At 41.0% G+C, this 21,312-nt stretch overlaps 1 protein-coding gene across 3 annotated transcripts in view; it reads right to left on the minus strand.

The window, feature by feature from the left end:
* Nucleotides 1-10,715, minus strand: part of LOC130265250 (MOB kinase activator 3B) — an 87,017-nt gene extending 76,302 nt beyond the window's left edge. For 2 of the 3 annotated variants that reach the window (XR_008842575.1, XM_056514173.1), the window contains exons 1-2: nt 10,084-10,225; nt 20-198 (exon numbers count right to left, since the gene is read on the minus strand). The gene's annotated coding sequence lies outside the window, so the exon portion shown is untranslated. Of the gene's footprint in view, nt 1-19; nt 199-10,083; nt 10,226-10,458 lie in introns of those variants that run through there. The other variant, XM_056514172.1, reaches the window with a different exon arrangement.
* Between the last annotated feature and the right edge of the window lie 10,597 nt (nt 10,716-21,312).

The raw sequence follows: 21,312 nt of genomic DNA on the forward strand, positions 1-21,312 counted from the left end.
GCACAATACAATTGCTCACCACCCAATGGCCAGCGACAGATCTGCAGCTCCTGCACAACTTCCCTCAGTTTATATACTGGGCATGATGTTCTATGGTGTGGAAGATCCCTTCGACCAGTTCAGGTCAGCTGTCCTGGCTGGGCTCCCTTCCAGCTTCTTGTGTACTTGCTCACTGACAGAGCACAGGAAACAACAGTCCTGATGGCAACAAACAAGTGATTAGTGTTTTATCAGTACTACCCTCTGCTGAATCTAAAACACAGCATGCAATTAGGAAAAAAACTAACCCCATCCCAGACAAAATCAGGACATCAAATATTTCCAAGCTTATACATTTTCCATGTTTTTTTCAAATATTCCTGTAATTATGCAGGCTGAATAACATAAAGGTAAAATCACTTTGGTTCACACCTTTAGAATTGGTAATCCATACAGATTCCCACAACAAGAGAAGCAAATCTTCCTGCTAAATACTTAGTAATTTTTGCTTATCTTAATGTTCAACTCAGTCTTCCTTTTCAGCCACCTTCAACCACCAGTGACAGCCTACATTGTGATTACAGGACCTAGTTCAAAAGTCTGGTACCACACTAGAGGAAGTCAGTGATACAAAAGAAACACAGCACTTTGTTAATGCATATTCATGAATCAACCAAGCACTTCAATTTCAAGCCACAGTGCTTATGTAGCACTTTCTTAGGACTGTCATTATCAAAGACTCAGATTGATTCAAAAATTCACAATTCATCCAGTGGTGGCAATCTGCAGTTCTACTACAACCTGGCCCAAAGACCTGGTAGTCAGAGAAGTACATCAGCCAGACCCTGGGAGAAAAATTTCAGCATTACACCAGTGGGCGTAGTCCTGAAGATAGGACGTTTTGCCCAACACAAATTAATTCAGTCTCCTTGAGACCTTGTTTTCATAGGAGTGACATCCAGGTATTAGAAAGATGAATTACTTGCTTATCAGTCTTGTTAAGCTTTAGGGCTTATCATGCTTCAGTGATCACAGACCTAACAAGATGTTAGCAGAGCTGGTGGATGCACCACTGAGAGTGAACACAAAGAATGCAGAATTTATAGACTACAAGGTCATTTGGCAGAATTCCCAAGATAAAGTGAAAAAGCCAACACTTCAACTGGGTAAAAGGTAATTCTGGCAAGGGAAAATAATGACCGCAGACTCAAGAAACCCTCTAAGAAGACAAAGACTGAGCAAGCAGACTAAGAAGCAAGGGAAAAATTTAACCAAGAGAAGTCAGAAGACTAATTAATATCACACTTATGTAACTTTTAACAAATGAACATTAATGTCTTTGCTTGCTAAAATGTAGAAATAGTGAAAAGTTTTGATAGATAGATGCTGGGTTTGTGGGTTTGCCACCCAGCACTCCCTTCTGTGCAGAACTGTAAATAAATCCAAGTATCTCAGCTCAGTGCATGGACCAGCCTCTTGCATTAATGGGTGAAAGAATTCATTTTAAGAAACAATCTTGGTGACCCAAATGGGAGCTGTAAAGCCTAACCTTGCCTGTTTAAGGAAAATCAGCAAAGCCAGCAAAGGAGAATCAGATCAGATAGTATTTGGACCAGTTTGATTAGAGACTCCATCAAATCCTCTCAAGCATCAAGCCAGTGAGCAACTCAAAGGTGCAACACTCCAGAGGTATTTGAACAAGGGTAAAAGTGGTGTGAATTTCTGGACTGTTAAGTATCAAATTTCATTTTGTTGTAACTGATCAGTGCAACCAGTCCTGGGCTGACCAGTGGGATTGGTAATTAAAAACTTCAAGCTCTGTGTAAATTGGGTAAGGAGGGTTTGGAACAGTGACTGTCACTGTACACAACAAAATCAGTGCATGAAAGAGGGGAGGTGTCCTCCTATCTTTTCTGACACAAGGTCAGAGCAATGTGTAACTAAAAACAGGGGATCAGAACTGGAAAATAAATGCATGCCTAGGCTTTAAAACTGTTACATGCAAAACTGTGTGATGGAAGAGAGTGCTTTTCCTTTCTCTGACAACAAGGAGTTGGAGCAGAGTGTAAAAAATAATTTGTATAAGAGGTCTGGATCTAAGGATAAAGGAATTGGACGACTGAGTACTGGCAAACTAGCCCACAATTATACCCTGTAGCTCTTGGGGATTTTATTTTGAAAACTGGAGTAAGCTGGGGAAGATCCAATGAGTAAAGATAAAATGAATACATGAGTGAGGGGACCAGGGAAAAATATCAAGAAATCCCCAGGAGACCCTCTAGTTCCAATAAAAACAGAGAAGCAATGAATTTTTTTATATATTCAGTATTTTTTATATTAATATATTTTTTATACATTACAGATAGTAAAACTATCTGTAACAACTGAGTAAAGTTACAGCACTGATGCAACTCACAGAGTGGCCAGTTGGAGATACTAAACTGACTCATGAGTTCCTATATGCCAGAATGTCCCTGTCCTTTGTAGGATGAGATTTATTATGCAAGTTAAATGCTTGAGTCAGAAAGCTCTATATATCTCACAAGAAAAGGCATAGGAGGCTCAAATCTGTTTACTAATGACCCAGACCTCAGAGGAACAAGAGTCAGAAGGAGCGAGCAGGATTTAAGAGCAATAAACCAAATAGCTGTGGACAAATACTTATTTGAGTGGTTTAGATTTAAAATATGATTACTTTTGCATTTCAGTGGATGAGCAGAGCCCAACTCTCTCACACAACAGATGAAAGAACCCACTTCGGGACAAAAGTAGGATGCTTCAGAACAAGAGTTTTATTACTCTGAAATGGAAGGAATTATTATTTTATTTTTTTTTAATGTAAAATCTAAAAACTGAGGCTGATTCATCAAGCGATAGAGTAGAACAAAGCTTCTCTGAAGAGTAAACTATCAGAGGCTTTGGAGAAAAAGGCGCCCATCTTAAGAGTTGTATATACTTCTTCTTTTTGCCAACATAGTCATAGCAACATATGCCCCTAGTTAGTCAATGCTTTTGTCAACAACAAGGTTATTTTGCTAATAAAATTGAAGCCGTTGCCCAAACAAAATAATTTTTCCTACTAAAAAGATATTTTTTCTCAAATCAATAAAATTACATCTTGCTTTGATGTGTATCTTTTAGCCAGGGATGTGATTATTTTTCACTGTCTTTGCCAACTTAAGCATAAAAGTAAAATTTCTCAAGCAGAATTGACTGTTCTAGTAAGAATGAAAGAAGATGACATGCTCTTACCATATTCTAACCTGCTAATCTGTCAATATCCTCTGAATCACTAGATTGGCTGATTTACTCATTTTTCAATTAAATAGCCAAAGCAGAAATGAGCAAAACCTTTGCAACTGTGTGAGACTGAAATAAACAGTAAACTTTGGCAGGACCATAGCTGTTAGAAAGAGCAACTCCCACGCAGTGAGTAATACCCATGTAGTACAGATGAAATAAATTCAGAGATGTGAAAGGGAAGCATGTGAGCAAGACAAGACAACCAAGGAACTGCAAGCTTACCGATCTGCAGAAAGGAAAGGGAAATAGTGCTGACTGCTTCATCAGCACAACCATCATGGTTCAGAGAAGTTTACTGCAAATTTGCATTATATTGGCATTGTATATCAAAATCTCTCGTTCAGTTTGTCTTTTCCAAGGAAACAAAGTGAACTACCATATCATGAACTTCCTGTGGAAAATGGGTGGTTATTTTCCTCAGCAATGTCTCGGCGAAACAACTGATTTCAGATTCCCCATGGAGATTACCAAGGTCACACAGAGGAACATCATAAGGATCACCTATGAATTCCTTCAACAGATCTTCCAACTATTTAGCAAAAACCTTCCTGTTGATGTTTGGAATACCAGCAAAATTGAGAACTTCCAAAATGGAATTCATCATCAGATTGAAGAACTGGAGACATGTTTGTCAGAAGAACAATCAAAAGCAAGCAGTTTTCAAACATGGATCCTACAAAGCTCAACATACAGCATAAAAAAGTACTTTCAAAGAATCACCAATTTCCTAAAAGATAAGCAATACAGTCATTGCTCCTGGGAAGCAGTTCAAATGGAATTGAGAACAAGTAATATAATTTTTGACAGTCTTTTGAAAAAAAAAAATACATAAAGAGGTAAAATCTTCTATTTTTTTTTTTTAAATAATACAATATTTTTCTCCTTCTTTATAAGTTTTTCATTTCCACGTTTTAATAATTTTCAAATTGAGAGTTGGGGCTTGTTTTCAAAAAGCATTCAGTGCTCTAAGTTAAACATGTAGAGTACAGAAATGAAAGGGCACTTGATCTTAGTGCTTCTGTAGAAGGTCTTTAAAAATACAAATGGATATTGCTCTTGTATTGTTTCTTTGCACTATTAACCTGTTTATAAAAAGGTTTTGTGGACTTTCCACATAAAATAACACTTGCTTTACAACTTGAAACATTTGCATAAATTACTGCATGCATAAATTTTATTTTTGCATTACTTCACTAATTTGGGAAAAAAGTACAAGATACAGACATGCATATGGAAGACAAACCTTCCTGTATATATCATGAAAATGATATGTATATCATGAAATGATTTTTATGTATATATCATGAAAATCTTAAATTACAGAACAGATGAGAATTTAAGATGACCAAGACATCTTTAAATCAAAAAAATAATGACAGATAGTCCTCTCAACCAAGAAAAGTCAGTTACCAGCTTTCATCTTTATTTGGCAAGTTTAATTGTCTCCATAGTCTATGGATATATATATATATATCTTTCTAAACAGCATATTGAATAACTACAGCATAGGTTTTCAGGGCATGTCGATTCACAACACTATGTTAAATAGGAATGCATTCAATGTGCTTCAAGTTCATAACCAGACAAAAATAATCTGAAAAGAACTACTGTATGAACACAGATATTAACAAATTTCTTCCATTCCTCTCCCATCTTTCTTTCCTTCATTCAGACAGAACCAAGCAGTACTTCAAGTTATCATCTTCATCAATTTAACTGTTATTCAAGACACTTTGAATACCATGGTCTCCCTATGAGTTAGAAAACTGGACGACTTCTGACATGGTTTTTTCCACCTCAGATTTCATACATTTCATTCCACTGTATCTCATTCCTCATGTATTTTTATTATAAATGAAATGTGTAAAATTTGAATGTAAGAAGAAAAGAGTTAAAACATGTCCATGACTTCTAGAACTGGGGAAGAAAATAGGATTACTTTGACCAAAAAAATTCATGTACTGTTACCATTATCTGAGGACAGAATCTCAGCATTTTTCTAAGAAGCTTGAGGGCTGGACTGTAACTCGGGTTGCCTTCCTTTCCTTTATTCAAATAAAATTTGTATCTAAAAATCCCTCCCCACTCTAGGGGAAAAACAAACAAACAAACAAACAAAAAACAACTTACTCTGTGTGCAGCTATTGTAATGGATTGGTATAATTCATTATTCCAGGAATGCAACAATAAGGTATTTACAACTACTTAATTTTAGGCATACAAATTAGACACTGGGCTAGTGAGATCAGGCCCACCCACCCCCCTCTCACATGCTCCTTCTTTACAGAGACAGGGGAGAAAGAACGGGTTTCAGACTCCTGAATGTACTCCTGTTTTCAATCAGCAACAGAAGAGCTCAGTTCTTAACTGGTTGTATAGGGAACATAAGAGTTTGGCACATAGATAATGTAACATTCCCAACTTCATTAGTTAGTCTGTCCTTTACTAATTTAAACACTTTGCAACCATGTTGACACTGAAGTGATGTTTGATGTCTGTAAAATATGTTTAAGTACACTAAATTCTGGTTGGATTTTTTGTTTGTTTTTCTTTGGTTTTTTGTTGTTGTTATTTTTGGGGATTTTTGTTGTTTTGTTGTGTTTGTTGTTTTGTTTTTGTTTTTTGTTTTTTTTTTTTAATTTGCTGCTTTTAATGTGTGGTTACTGAGGGGAATTAATGTAATTGCAAAACAATGTAAGGTTGTAGCAATGAAAATTTGGGGTATCCAGGTAAGCTGACCTAACTGATATCAGCTAAGCATTTATAGAGAACACAGCTGTTTAAGTAAAAATCTGTGCTTTTAGAAGTTAAACTTAACTGCATCTCATAGAAGAAAAAAAAAATAATTATAACTAACATTATTTTCACATTTCTTTACCTGGAATTCACTCTTAACCCTCTTGAGGAAAAAATATGCAACTTTCTACTCTTGTGGAAAGAGTTGCATTTTCCTAAATTGAATATGGTCTTCTACTATTTGAAGTCAAATAACTAAGTATTGACTTTTTTTTTTCTCTCCATGAGTAAAGAAAATGAAATATTCTGGACTACTGCTGTTACATTTAACTCTTACAATTAAACTTTTTGTAACTTTTTATCACTGCTGTAACTGGAGTCCAAAAGAAACAAAACCACTTCAGGTTTTTTTAGTGCATTTGCTTTGATATATGTGTGAATAGGCACCACTTCAATGTCTATCTTAATCAAGCACTCTAATATCATGCCAGTGGGTACAAGAACAAAGGAGAGAGTGGGAGACACTAAAGTGAAAATAGTGCAATAGGACAAAGTGAAAATAATATTCTATAATTCTTAGAATTAGTAACAATTCCAAAGCCACTTAAAATTTCTTTTAAGGGAAAAAATCCCAAACAACTACATTTCAAGATCCTCTTGATTTTTTTTTTTCTGGTTGAAAAAGAAAAAGTGAAAGTTCATATTCTGCAGAGAAGCATCACCTGAAATGACTGCTGCTAGCATTTATACTATATTGTACTGATCAATGAAAGGTTGAATTACTTTGAAATACAGACAGTTGTGAGCTGGAAAAGATAAACTGCAATTCTGCCAAGATGAAGAGCTGAAGTAAAGAATGAACAACCAAAGGGCAAGAAATCAGTTCCCAGTCACACTTTTCCAGTTTTAGCACACTAGAAGAATCACCCAAGTGAAGGCCTGGTATCAGGGCTCATGAAGCTGCCTTAAACACCTGTTCAGCACCCTCTCCAGTTACTGATCCAGAGACTGCACTTTTCTATCTCCTAGAATTTGCTTTAAAACTTTAGAGTGACATATTTTTATTTATTTTCTATACCTGAATAGCAGTAAATACTAAATTACAAAAACTAAAGTACAACATACAAAACTAATGCTCACTATAGTGGAAAGAAAGTTATTTGTAAGGCAGAAGTGGTCATCTACTACCAATCACTTGGATATACTGCATGCTACTATCCACATAATTTACTAAAGTCTTTCTAGATTAAAAACCTACACCTTTTGTCAGCATAAGGGTATGTTGAATCTTCAAAATAATTTTTTTTTTTTTTAATTTTATTGTATTGGTGAGGTAAGCAAATGCCCTCAACAGCAGAAGCAGTGACAAGGGATTTCCTAGATCAAACAGTTCTTATGGCCAAAGAGCCCCCTGCTCTTGAAAAGTGTGTTCCCATTAAGTTACTTGATTAGGCTGAGCTCCCTTTTATTTCCAGGGTAAATCAAACAACGATGATGGTTCACAAAACAGAATGACATAGTTTTACATCCTTTCTTTCTCCCTCTCCCTCTTTCCAATCTACATCCTTTTCCTGCTTTAATAGTTGTTGAACTGTTTCCTGAGCCCGTCAGACCAACAGGAAATTATCCAAAATACCCAAACAAAACCCATACTTTTGAAAAAAGTATAGATTTAAAAACCAGAGAAGAACACCCACTGCATATGAGAATCAGCACAAAAGAGAAAGGGGAGTGTGGCAGCAAGACTGGGTAACAAGAACAGTGAGCAGAACCTCATCTGCTTTTCTTGTCTATTCCAAATGCCATTAAAAGAACCTCTCAGTTGCTTCATGTATAACTGATCTTCATAACTGCAGTTCCTTTGTATTTCTCCTTTAACATACTAATATGCTAATATCCCATCACCAGAACACCTTAGTGGAATACTACAGTGTAGTTTCTCTGGAAATAAATTTACTTCTACAGTACTTAGCTTGAAATTCCAGTTATACCTTAATTATCTTAGGTTTCTCTCTCCATCTTTTCTGTACAGTTCTTGCCTAAGCCCCTGGCTCAGAAGAGGCTCACAAGATACTCGTATATCTGTCAAAGCTACTGAAGCATCTAATCCTGAGATAATAGCTTAAAACAGAAGAATGAAATTAACATTGTGTTTTGTCTAAAAAAATTCCATCTGATATCTCAGTTTACCTAATTAGTGATAAAGACTAAATATTAAACAAAGATGAGTACCATGTTTGTCCTGTAACTATGTTAAACAGCTGCCATTCCAAATGACTCTATTCCTTGTTCTCAGGGCACTAGGACCTCTCTGCTTCTCTCAGTTTCTGTTCCAAAACACAAACACCTTCCCCAGGGGCTTAACAATGCCAAGCACTTTGCTGGCAGTTAATAAAGAATATTTTTCAGGAGAGAAACACCAGCAAAGAAACTGAAGTTATCTGGTCCAGTCCCAAGTCTCACATCACTCACTAATGCATTCTAAGCAGCATCAGCTACTACACCAACACAACAGCAAACTGCATAAAATCATCATTGCAAGAGGCTTGATGCCAAGAAACATCCTGCCATTCTGCACCCACCTCCTTTTCTCTTTAGCACTTTCTGGAATTCAGTATTGCTTGACTGTACTCTACCTTGTGCTCCTCTTTTTTCTGCCCTACAACCCTCTTTCAGATGTGCATATTGTCTGTTTAAAAACCACCAGTTTCCTCCTGGTGGTTTGTTTTTTTTTTTTTTTTGTTTGGTTTGGTTTTTTGTTACGTTTGGGTTTTTTCACTTGTGGGTTTGTTTGTTTTTTTGTGTTCCAGTAATCCTCTTTTCTGTGCCCCATGGAGCACGGAAGCATAATCACCACAATTATTGGTCCACTCAGAAATTTGCAAATTTTGAATAACATGCTTTGATGTAAAAAGAGGGAAACAGGAATTCCTCTACCTCCTGCAGTGCAACCATCCCATAAATTCTCCAGTTAGGTATGTCTAGAACACTGTCTCACAAGTATCCCCCATTTAATACAAATTATATCTTCATGTAACATACAACTTGGAGAACAGAAGCAATCTTGATGCCTATTGAAGAAATTGTTGAAATTTAAGCAAGGGTGGGAAGGGTCCTCAAACACATTTATCCTTTTGACAATAATACAGCAATTCAATCAAAAATATTTTATTTATGAAAACTGTTCACAGCCAGTCCCAGAACACGCTGATTTGACCACCAAACGAGAGCAAGAAGGCGTCTACATTTTCAAATGCCAGCTGGCAGCAGTCTTGCCAGAAGACAGATGACCTGCAGGGTCAATCAGCTTCAAGCAGGACTCTCCAGGAGCCTCTCCCTGTGCTTGCACTGCAGTTCTCCTTTAAGCCAACAGCGGGTACCTCTAGGGCGTGCGAGTCCTTGTACCAGCAATTACTCACTTCCCCATAACAAGCCCTGGGTCAGCCTCTGAGAGGCTGGCTGTCAGGCTGTCACACTGTGATTGCAAGGATTTCAAATACTGTGCTCCACTAGGGTGCAAGGAGTTAAACACAAACCATTTATCCTTGAGCAACCTTGCAAACTAAGAGCAAAATCCAGCACCCTGAGCCTGTGTCTCCACAACTAACAGACCTGGCAGAGCAGCTGCACGGCATGTTTCTTGAGACACTAACTTCGCCCACAGCATTAAAGAAAGTGCAGAAAAATTGCCATTTTTAAGAGGCTGTGTCTCGGCGTTTGCCACGGAAGACGACAAGCTCCCGGCTGAGTCTCCCATCGCTGTGCTCAGCACGGTCACAACAGGACGAGCACGCAGGGCTCCGGACCTCGCCTCCCTGGCCAGAGGTGCAGAGCGGCGGGAGCTCAGCGCCCGGCCCGGCCCGAGCGCAACAGGCCAGGGAGCCCGCGGCTCCCGGGCAGCACCGACCCGGCTCCTGCAGCTCTGGAGGAAGCACGCAGCGACCTACCTCTGAGAGACGGGATGGGGAAAAGGGAAACGAACAAATAAACAAACAGAAAACAAGAAAAAAAAAAAAAAAGGAAAAAAAAGAAAATAAAGAAAGAGGAGTACTTGGGAAAGCGCACCTTAGCGCGGGCTGCAGCCCAGCCGCTGCTGCTCGGAGCGAAGCGCGCCCGCCAGCACCGTCCCGTCCCGGCGGCGCCCACCACCTGTCGTTCCGGCCGGGAGCAGCGGCAGCTCCGTCCCCGCCCGGCTGCCGCAGGAGCAGGAGCCCCTCCCCGCGGGGCGGGCACCGCCAGGCCCCCGGCACAGCGGTCCCCGAGGGCTCGGAGGAGCGGGGCAGGGCTGGCGCCTCCGCTTGGACCGAGCGCGGCGGGCAGCGGGCGAGCGGCTGCCGTGCCGCGAACGCGTCCCGCTCACAGCGGGAAGTTTGTGGGCGGCGGGACCCATCCCACCCTCGCGTGCGCCGCCCTGACCCTTCACAGCCGCTCCTGCCTTACCTCCCACCCCTCTGGGCGCCGCGCCGCCCCTCCAGGTGCCTTCCTCGCCTGAGGGCCGGGAAAAGAACTCCACTGCCTGGTTTGGCTCCCTCGCGTATGCTCGGCTCGGCTCGGCTCGGCTCGGCTCGGCTCGGCTCGGCTCGGCTCGGCTCGGCTCGGCGCGGCTCGGCTCAGCTCGGCGGGGCTCGGCGCCACTCCATTTGGCTCGGCGCGACTCCGCTCGGCGCGACTCCGCTCGGCGCGGCTCGGCTCGGCTCGGCTCGGCTCGGTGCCCCCCCGGGTGCCACCCCCGTTGTCCCCGGGCCCCCGCGTGGCCCTGCCGCAGCCGAGGGCGCCCCCTGGCGGGGGTTGCGCTCCTGCCCGTGCACGGGTGTCACATCCCGGTCCCACACTGACCATCCCCATCCCTCACTGAGCATCCCCATCCCTCACTGACCATCCCCATCCCTCACTGACCATCCCCATCCCACACTGACCATCCCCATCCTACACTGACCATCCCCATCCCTCACTGACCATCCTCATCCCACACTGACCATCCCCGTCCTACACTGACCATCCCCATCCCTCACTGACCATCCCCATCCCTCACTGACCATTCCCATCCCTCACTGACCATCCCCATCCCTCACTGACCATCCCCATCCCTCACTGATCATCCCCATCCCACACTGACCATCCCCGTCCTACACTGACCATCCCCGTTCTACACTGACCATCCCTATCCCTCACTGACCATCCCCATCCCTCACTGACCATCCCCATCCTACACTGACCATCCCCATCCCTCACTGACCATTCCCATCCCTCACTGACCATCCCCATCCCTCACTGACCATCCCCATCCCTCACTGATCATCCCCATCCCACACTGACCATCCCCGTCCTACACTGACCATCCCCGTCCTACACTGACCATCCCTATCCCTCACTGACCATCCCCATCCCACACTGACCATCCCCATCACAGGCTGACCATCCCCATCCCTCACTGACCATCCCCATCCCTCACTGACCATCCCCATCCCTCACTGACCATCCCCAGCCCACACTGCCCCGTCCCCAGCACACAAGCCTGAGCACACACTGACCCAGCCCTGGCCTGAGGGTCAGCTCGTGTCCCATGGAATCACAGCGCATTCTGAGTTGGGAGGGACCTGTCAGGATCATCAAGTCCAACTCCCAGTCCTGCACAGGACACTCCCACGAGTCACAGCATGTACCTGAGACCATTGTCCAAATCCTTCTGTCACGCTTGGTGCTGTGACCACTTCCTTTGGGAGGCCATTCCAGTGTCCAAACTGGTGAAGAACTTTCTCCTGATACCCAGCCTAACCGTCCCCTGACACAACTTCAGGCTGTTCCCTTGGGTCCTGTCCCTGTCCCCACAGAGCAGGGATCAGTGCCTGCCCCTCCTGTTCCCCTCACAAGAAGCTGTGACTGCAGTGAGGTCTCCCCTCAGTCTCCTCCAGCCTGAGCAGACCTGGTGACCTCAGCCACTCCCCATATCTTTTCCCCTTAAGGCCCTTCACCATCTTCGTGATCCTCCTTTAGTCCCTCTCTAGTGGCTTTATACCTTCTGTTATGGCACCCAAAACTGCACGCTGGACTCAAGATGAGGCTGCCCCAGTGCAGAGCAGAGCAGGACAAATTCTTCCCCCAGTTTCTGGGAAGAGGCCTAATCCCATGCCATACCTGTGCAGCAGCAGGGAAAACTTAACTAGGCGACAAATGTGAAACTTTGACCAGTCATTGAACCTGTAGCAATAGCAGGAAAAACCTTGGCCTCATTACCCTCTTTCACAGAGCTCCTTGCAGACATAGTGCTCTGGAGGAGTTTGCACTCCATAGCAGTTTCCCAGCTGATGTGATAGTCACCAGCCTAGACCATGGACCACAGTCCCTTATCTCTTTGCCAGATAGAATAAACAGCAGTATCCATGTTACTGTTTTATGAACTAATGAGATTTTTAGTTTATCTAACCCATGCCATTTATGGGAGTAGGTTTATACACAGCCATGTGTATAGCAGTACCCACCTTCACAGTTACATTGAACTGATTGTCTCAGTAGGGAAAAAATCCAACAATAACACACATTCTCCCAGCTGACGATATATATATAAACGGCCTGGAAAAAAGTTATTTCTTTTTCATGCCTACAAAGATTTCTTACACCTTCCCATCTGACCTGTCTTTTCAACAGACAAAAAAGAGGCAGGAGGTGGGAGGGAAGAGAGAAAATTACAGCAGAGACCCATTTCACTGAAATTCAACTAAAAGTTAGGTGGTTATAAGCCAAACTCTCTGTTCTCAAGTGGAAAAAATTCAAACCCACCAGCAATGCTGAATGAATCTGGGAAATCCTGGTTTCACTGAGCGAACAAAACCCAAATTCCCCTCTTATCAAGGGACCCACAAGGATACAGCCTGACTAAGATGCAAGACAAATAATCAAGCAAAATTGAAGGTATTCTGTGAACAAGAGCAATGTGGCAAACATCGACCAAGAACTCCCACTTTTCAGGTTTGCAGAAAATAGCAGTAAATCAACCAGCTACTGGGGTTACTGTGCTTCCTTTCCTGCTGTGAAAGACAAGGAAGGTGGCGCCTTGCCCAGCCGTGGATCCTGAGTGTACTGTCACAGAAGGGCCCAGCTTCTGTCCCTCTACAAAGTGGAGATGAAGTGACCTACGAGCTTCCATGCAGCAGAGCCAAAGCAGAACCTCAGGTGCCCTGAGAGAAGGACTGAATCTGTGCCCTCTTAGCTGAGAGCTTGGATTAGCAACTACTGCCTGCCAAACCAGAGAAGAGAAGATAGATGGTTGCCTAAGAATCTGCCATGTTATGACTGGGGTGGGAGATTGGTTTGCTTGGAAGGAAATACTCTATTGTTACCGATTAACTTCTATTTCCAAACACTTGCAAATAAAGATAATAAATGTAACCTTTGCGCCTTCACAAACGCTGTAATAAAAGCCTGAAAAGTGACTCTTTTTGAAACAATTTTCTATTTTTTGTGAGGCAACCATTAGATGTTTCTCACAAAGTACCTGAACAAATAGCACTAGAAATAATCTTTTTTCTGTAGCAGAAATGTTTAAGCAGGTTTAAGTCACTGGTAGAACTGCTTTTTTATATCATTACCAATTGCCTGCTTTCAGACAGTGAGTCAGTTTTTGTTTTTTTTTTCCTGCCCTGCAGCCAGGTTTGATACTGACATTACTGTGTTCAATATCTCTCTGTAGAAAATTAAAGACAATAAAACATGCACACAGAGAGTTTGTGGGACCACAGCCCTAAGAAGGAGTAGGTTAAAAAAGAGAACCTGTCAAACCCAAAATTTCCTAAAGTATTTGGGAAGACCTAAACATAATACTAGGACAATGCCAGGTTAAAAACCAGTGACACACTAAAATAATTTTCAGACAAGCTCCCTGGACAACTGGACAACTAAAACAAGTTACTGTCTTCCCATTATTCCCAAAAGTTAAAAGTTTGCATCCCTCTAAATGCTCCACGGAAAGATGTTTCAAAAAATGCACTAGGTTTAGTTGACAAGATCCATTTTGTTATATAAACAGGGACAGACAATGCTTTTGAGGACAGCGTTTTCTTTTCTGTAATTTATAATAATTAAAGCATATCAAGAACCTGAGAGCTTTGCTATTTTTGGTGACAAAAGAAGAGCTCAGAAAGGATAAACTATAGACACAATTCTGCTGAACTTCAATCCATAATCCCTTTATTTTCTACCCATCAGAAATTGCTAGAGTGCTTAAAAGCACATCAAGGACATCTGACTTTCTGGGCAGAAAGATGCCTGCCTCTCCATTCTCTCTAGTCATGTTGCACTTTGGATCATTGCCATAGCTACATTCACCAGCATTTTTGATGGAAGCTGCTCCTTTGCTGCTGGGAGAGAAGCCAGAAACCAGGGCTGTGAACCCAGTCAGTCAATTTACTTTAGCTGAACTTAACCAGGAATCAATTTAATAATCTATGCCCTATTATTCTAAGCACATGCAGCAAAGATGTTAAAGTCAAGGATCTTTCATCTTCCTACCACTGAAAATACACAGTTCAAGGAAAAAAAAAAAAAAAAAAAAAAAAAAAAAAAAAAAAAAAAAAAAAAAAAAAAAAAGTAGGTCTTCAGATTAATTGTCAATACAAGGAAACTCAAGTGCAATTTAATTCAACATCAAATGGTTGAGGGCTGCTTAGTCTCTGTCACTGTTGGGAATACAGGATGGAGAATTATACAGATTAGACAAATCACATTTGTACAAACAATTTGAACTAGCAGGAACAACATGTTGTGATGTTGCTGTTTAGTGCTACGTGTGCTTGGATGCTCTGAAAGAACCTAAATTTTCTAAGTGGAGCTTACAAGGATTATTTTCCTGTGGCTCTTCTCTGCCTGTTTTTTGTATTGTTTTGGGGTTTCATGCCTGATAGCACTAAATTCACATTGTCTCCTTGATGGATGACCAAGTTCTCATACATCTATTTTTCTACCCTGGCATAAATATACATAGGATTTGCTGGAACATACATTTTTTATATTTTTATCCCTTAACTGATTTTACAAAAAAGGCTAGCAAAATCAAAGTTGAACTGGGGACAATGAGAAGAATACAAACATGTATGTAACCTAGAAGCTATCATAAACTCTGTTTTCTTGGGAAAGCAGGATAAAATTAGAGCCCGTTTCATCCTCCTTTTTCAAGTGGCCAGCTTATGGTTTTGATTTGAGTCTACAAGAAATTGCTGTGGCTTTGTTAAAACCAATTTAAACTTAAAGATAATTTATACTAAAAACTTCAAAGTACAGAATTTTTACTCCATTCTACATCAAACTTACTGGTTTCATTTTATGTGAAAGCTCTGAATCAGCTCTTCACTCCATGTGCTGGCACCAGACTGGCCTCTGCCTGTTGCAATGCCCACCTGGACTCAGCAGGGCCAGATACGCAAAGCACACAGCAATGATTAGAAGGTATTTACTACCTCAGCCCTTTAGGTACCCTCTACCCTGTAGAGGAGGTCTTCTATGTCCATCTTGAAGAGAGTTTTCCTTTTTCATCACCAGCATGACTTAGCTTCCCTGCGTTATTTGTAGAAAAATGATAAATGTAAAAAATTGAAAGCAGACAAAAAATTCAACACATGCAGACAATGAAATTCTGAATAGGTTCAAGCCACAATGTAGGCAAAGTTAAATATACTCTCTGTGGGATTTTACCTCTCTACACTCTTCCAGTTGGTAACCCAGAGGGTACTTCACATCAGTATCCATCATGTTTGACCCTCAACTTTAACAGGTCTTGGCTGTTCACACCTTCACTGTGTGTGGTACTGAGCATTAAGTTCTGACTTAACTCCACCTTCTACACAGTGAAGGCCTGTTGTCACAAAGATGTATTTGATACAAGAGTGCTCTTTCACACTATACCAGATCCTTCATCCCATACAGTATCTTTGAAATTTCTATGTAGGCACAGATCTAGCACAGTTGCTTCTGGAAACATGCAGAGTGTTGACCAGCCCAGGCAAAGCCACAACAGGCAGGCAGATTGGCTGTGAACAGCTGTGACTGCACTGCTGACGTGTGCTGAGGGCAGGATGATGCTGATGTTGCTGAGGGAGTGCCTGAAGTACAGTGGTGAAAGAACTGTTCTCTTGGGAGCTGGCACCACCACGACACAGCACGCACCTGCTGCAAAAACAAATGTCTCTTCCACACATTCATTACTAGTTTTATTTCTAGTCCCTAGTAACCCTCTAAGGATGACCAGAACAACTTGGACCTGAAAGCATGATCTCTATCTCCCATTCACGTGGGACAAATTTACCTTCCTTTCCATACACATGTATTCCTGAGATTACAGATAGAAAGAGACTGTTTCTGTCCTACAACAAGAAGATGCAGAATTTTCTCCTTTTCATTCTTTTTTTTTTCTGTTTTAGTTTGTTTGCAGTTTGGCTTTTCTTTTTCAATTTAAGATTAATTTTTCTGCAATTTGGAGATGTTTCAGTAAACACAGTATGGTGGCACACAACACCGGTGAATATAATGTTATAAAAAGCACTATAAGACTGGTTTTGTCATCTTTTTGATTGACTTATGGAGACACAAATGGCTCCTGTACAATGACTACTCCTTAGAACCAGACTTCATCATTCACAGAACTGCCAAGAGGCAGGTAATGAGGAGGGAAGGTTGAAGAATTCTGAGTAAAGCTATTGGATGGCCCCACGACAGCTTTATTAGATTTGGAATCTTTTTTTTGTTGATGTTGGCCAGAGATTACGATGATCCTGTCAAAAGCCTATTATTTGGTTCAGTGATTCAGAAAGACAGCTATTCCCTCTGCTGATTGTCCTCATAATTGTAGTTGCCCATACAAAAATTTATTTCCAGCAACTGAATGGCATCAGCAAGAACATTTGGTGGCCTTGTTGTGGTGCCAGAGGCCTAAGCATGTTTTGTTGCATGTGTGCTGTTGGGTGTCTGCATTTATTCCAGCTCTGTCACAAATGCCTCAAGAGCTCATTATGGGTCTGGGCTGAAAATCTGATGAGGAGAGAAGGAAAACATGTATCCCAGGTCTGACAATGGCACTGACCTGTGGGTTGGGTGGTCAGAAGAAGCTATTGCTGCCACAGTGTTGCATGGAAGAAGTCGTGTTTTGCTGGAAAAGAAGGTGAATGCCAGTAAAATGAATTTGCTGGTGGTTTCATGAGTGAAAGAGGAACTCTGCTGAGGTCAAAAGACCCGCATGAATCATCTTGTTTCCATTGCTACCTGCCTGTTTCTGCTCATCTGTGGGATATTCTCATGGCTTTCTGTAGCTGAAAACTAAAAGAGATGCCTGTGTATTTCTACAGTAACAAAATCTCTTGCTTGCCAAATAGTGTGAATGATGCTAAATAAAGGAGAAAACACTTAGGAGTACCTAGAGGGAAAAGGCACCATGTGCCCAAATTAGTAACCTCCCTTTTGCATCAAGATAACTTTCCTAGAACTCTCCAAAGCAAAATATAACTCCTATGCCAGAAATAAGTATCATCATCCAGATTTTATTGTGAAGTACATGGAAACAAGTTTTACTCAATTTTAGCAGTATGAACCAGGAAAATCTTCTGCTTCTAGAATGAAAAGATTGTATGTTTTATATGAAGGTGACCAAGAGTGGAACTCAGTGCCCTTTGTCCCTCTGAGATTAGAGAAATGTTTGCTATTCCTACCTGCGAAAAGTAAACAGCAAAATTCAATCACTGTTTCCTCTGACTCAAACACTGCTCCAGTTTCTCTCAGGACAATGGTTATGCTCTTTAGACTTACTTCTGCTCCTATAATGACACAATCTCTTTAGGATTTTTTTTTCCGCAAAAATTTGTGGATCAAAAGGTGCTATAATTGACAAAATGTAAGTCCCCTCCTTGTAGTTTTTGAAGGTTTGTTTGTTTGGTCTGCTTTTGTGAGGGTTTCTTTGGTGGTTTCTTTTTGTTGTTTTTTTAATTTTTTTTGAATCTTTGCTTCCTCTCTCCTATCAATAGCAGAAAGAATGCTTTTCTGGAACTAATGCCATAAAGAATTTAATCTCCTCCTGGGATTGCTATAACATTAATGTATATGAAGGGGCTTGGGACTCTGTCAGGTCCACAAGGCACACACTGGTTCAGTTTGGGCTCCACTAAGAGCTATTTGATGAAGGATTTTGTTTTCAACTACTCAAGGAACATTACAGAAAAGACATGGCCAAACCCAGCTTTCCCTAATGTTTCCATATAGTTGAAGGACACATCTCCGACAAGTGAAAATCATTACCACCTTTAGAGCACGAGACAGCACAGTCTGCATGCTTGGTTAGCCTGAGAACATCAGCAGAACTAATGAACTAATTCCCTGTGCAGTGGAACTCTGCCCCTCAACCCTTGCTGGCAGTGTTTTGGAAGAGAACACTAATGCACAGCAACCTTTTCAGAAAAGGAAGCAAAGAGATCTCAAATATCAAACAAGCTTATATTCTCACCTAGCCTACTCACCAGCCTTTGCTACAGTAGGAAATGAATAAGAGAAATGTTCTGTCTAACACAGGTGAAAGAAAGATGTAGCCACAATACTATGGAGAGACAAGAGGAGTGTCACCCAGAATCCAGCCTAACTCCTTCCTGGTGTACAAGAGTTACTCAAAATATATTGCTAAGCACGGCTTCTACTAGATCTGCCTACAAGTCTTCTCCTGATCTGTTTTCCCTCCCCTCTTAGAAGCCCTCCATGGAACTACTAAGCTTCTGTTTAAAGCTACCACCATCCCTCCTCATACGCAGAGTACTGCAAACTGCTCTCTTCAGCCCAGTTCCTAGTGATCCTACTATTTATTAGAGAAGCCATATCCCTTCCAAATTATTTTTCAAGAAAAAATCCATTCAGTCCATGTTGTATTAGTTTGGCCTGTCATTATGGGGCAAATATTTTAGGAAAGGAAGAAATATGAAAATATGAAAACAGTGCAGAATCTTTAAATATTTCAACAACATTTTGAAGGGAGACCCACCATGAACCAATGTCTGCCATGCTTTGTTACTAAGTTCTTGACAATATATGGGGGTACAGAAAAGGTAATGGTGTCTCTTGACATTTTGGGAATGAAACATCAGAGCAGTTGGGGTATGATCATACACTTTAAAATATACCCCTCTCCACAGTGATAAATATTTTTGCTTAGCACATAGTCTTCCCTGATGAGCGCTGACGTAGAATTTTAAAACTTTCCAGAAAGAAATCTGCAACTGGAGAAGCTGTGGATTAATGTTGTTTCAGATTCTGGCTGGCCTATTCTCTATCTAGCCTTAATCTCTCCTTCTATTTAATGACATCATTTGAACACCAAAACTAATTTGGAAGCGGGTAGCCCACTTAAGTGGGACTTTGTGACAGAGAGCATTACACTGCTGCTCAGACAGCTGCACTGGCTGCCTGGAAGTCCCCAAGGAAAATTCAAAGCTTTCAAGGCTCTAATTGTTTTGGATCTGGTTATTTTATGATCAGAAGAGGCACTCAACATTGAGAAGCCTTGATATAGAAGAGAAGTGGATGGCAAGAGCACTTGAATATTCAGGTCTGTTCTTCCCCAGATTGAACTCCCACATGTGTTATTAAAGCCTATTTTCCAGTCTGACGACTGGGAGAGGGAAGGCTTGCAGAAGCTTTTTGCAGCATGTAATTAGGTTAGGAGCTCAGAGCAATAGCATCAGCTGGAAGAATATATAGATGATGATGAAATCCTGTAATTTTGAACATTATTATTAATTAGGAAGACTATGCAGTCCTTGGAAAGGCATTTCTGGTGCTTACATCTTGTAAAACATACCTAAATAAAATACAATCTCAGAAGTTATTCTTTGAAGACTCCACAAATCCAGAGAGAGAAAATAAATTTGGACTCAGAATAACAACATAGACCATGGAGAACATTGCAATCTATTTAATTCACTCTTTTATTTAAAGATAACCCCACTGTCTTCCATACAAGGATGGTTGTGTTACAAGCTAAAGCATGGACAAAGTATTCAGTGAAAGACATGCACTTGCTTGAACAGCCCACAAGATGAGTGGTCTGATGTTCCCAGGAAGGGCTCAGACATTCTGCAACGGGAGAAGAAAATATCAAAGTTCTTTCTTTACCTGGCTCTTTCTTTGGCCCTGGAGGCTGCAGCCTCAGTGTGCTTCAGTTTTCAGCAGGGATGTGTTGATAACTTTACATGCACTGTCCACCAGGGCAGAGCAGCTTTTTTTTCTCTGCACTCTGTTTCACTGAGTTGATTTAAAGGAACATCCAGATGAACATAATAACATTTCATTTACATGCAGCAATATCACCTGGGTCTTACAACTTTTGCAATGTTATTGCAACCACAGAAATTGAAGGAAAGGCAAGGACTCAGTACTGGCTTTAAAAGTATACAAGATATTCTTCATAAACTAAAGTAAATGCAACTTCACAATGCAGTTAAGCCACAAAATTAACATTTTTCAAGGTGACAGTCTCCTTCAAATGACACTAAAGACTTACTTGATAAGAGAGACAGATTCATAGTCTAAAATCTCATCTTAAAGCCTTACTTCCTTTCTTAAAATTAATATGCTAGCTTTAGTAAGAGTCCCATCTCTTAGAGCACTGACCACTGGTAAAATATGAAGTACTTATTCATTAAAGAGCAGGTAGTAGCACATCTCATCACCTCCCTGCACTGTGGAATTGTGAACTGATTCATCATAAGATAAAATTAGACATTACAGCTGGTCAAAAAGACTAATGGAAGGGAGTGGAGAATGTATTTCAAAATACAGAACTAGTCTAAACATTCCTGTGCATTATCTGCAGTGGTAAAATTTGCATAGGAAATATAATTCTCTGCTGAGAAGCAGAGGGTCCAAATAAATGAAATAAAATGTGCATAAATGGGTCCTGCATGCATGCAGAAATCTTCTTGGTAAAAGAAGATTAAAAAAGCCTGAGCATGAAACCTTGTCCAGACACTTTCATTTGTTTTCAGGATGACTATGTTATGAATATTTATGTAAATGCATTCCCAGACTATATAAACTAATCACTGTTTGATATCCAGATGGCTGAAAAACCTTTTACAACAGCCTAATGGAAGGACTTCAAATCACACTGAACGTAAAAGGAAAGTGAAGAATAAAACTCAAATTGCAGTTTCCAGTGCCTTTTTGCACCTCACTTGGAAAATCTGTCCACACTATTCTGTCCTTGCTGATAGTATAATACCTATAAAGTAAGATAGAGATTGCAATAATTCTTAAATTCTTTCTATCCATAGG

Source organism: Oenanthe melanoleuca, chromosome Z (genome assembly GCF_029582105.1).
Source record: "Oenanthe melanoleuca isolate GR-GAL-2019-014 chromosome Z, OMel1.0, whole genome shotgun sequence".
Lineage (NCBI taxonomy): Eukaryota > Metazoa > Chordata > Aves > Passeriformes > Muscicapidae > Oenanthe > Oenanthe melanoleuca.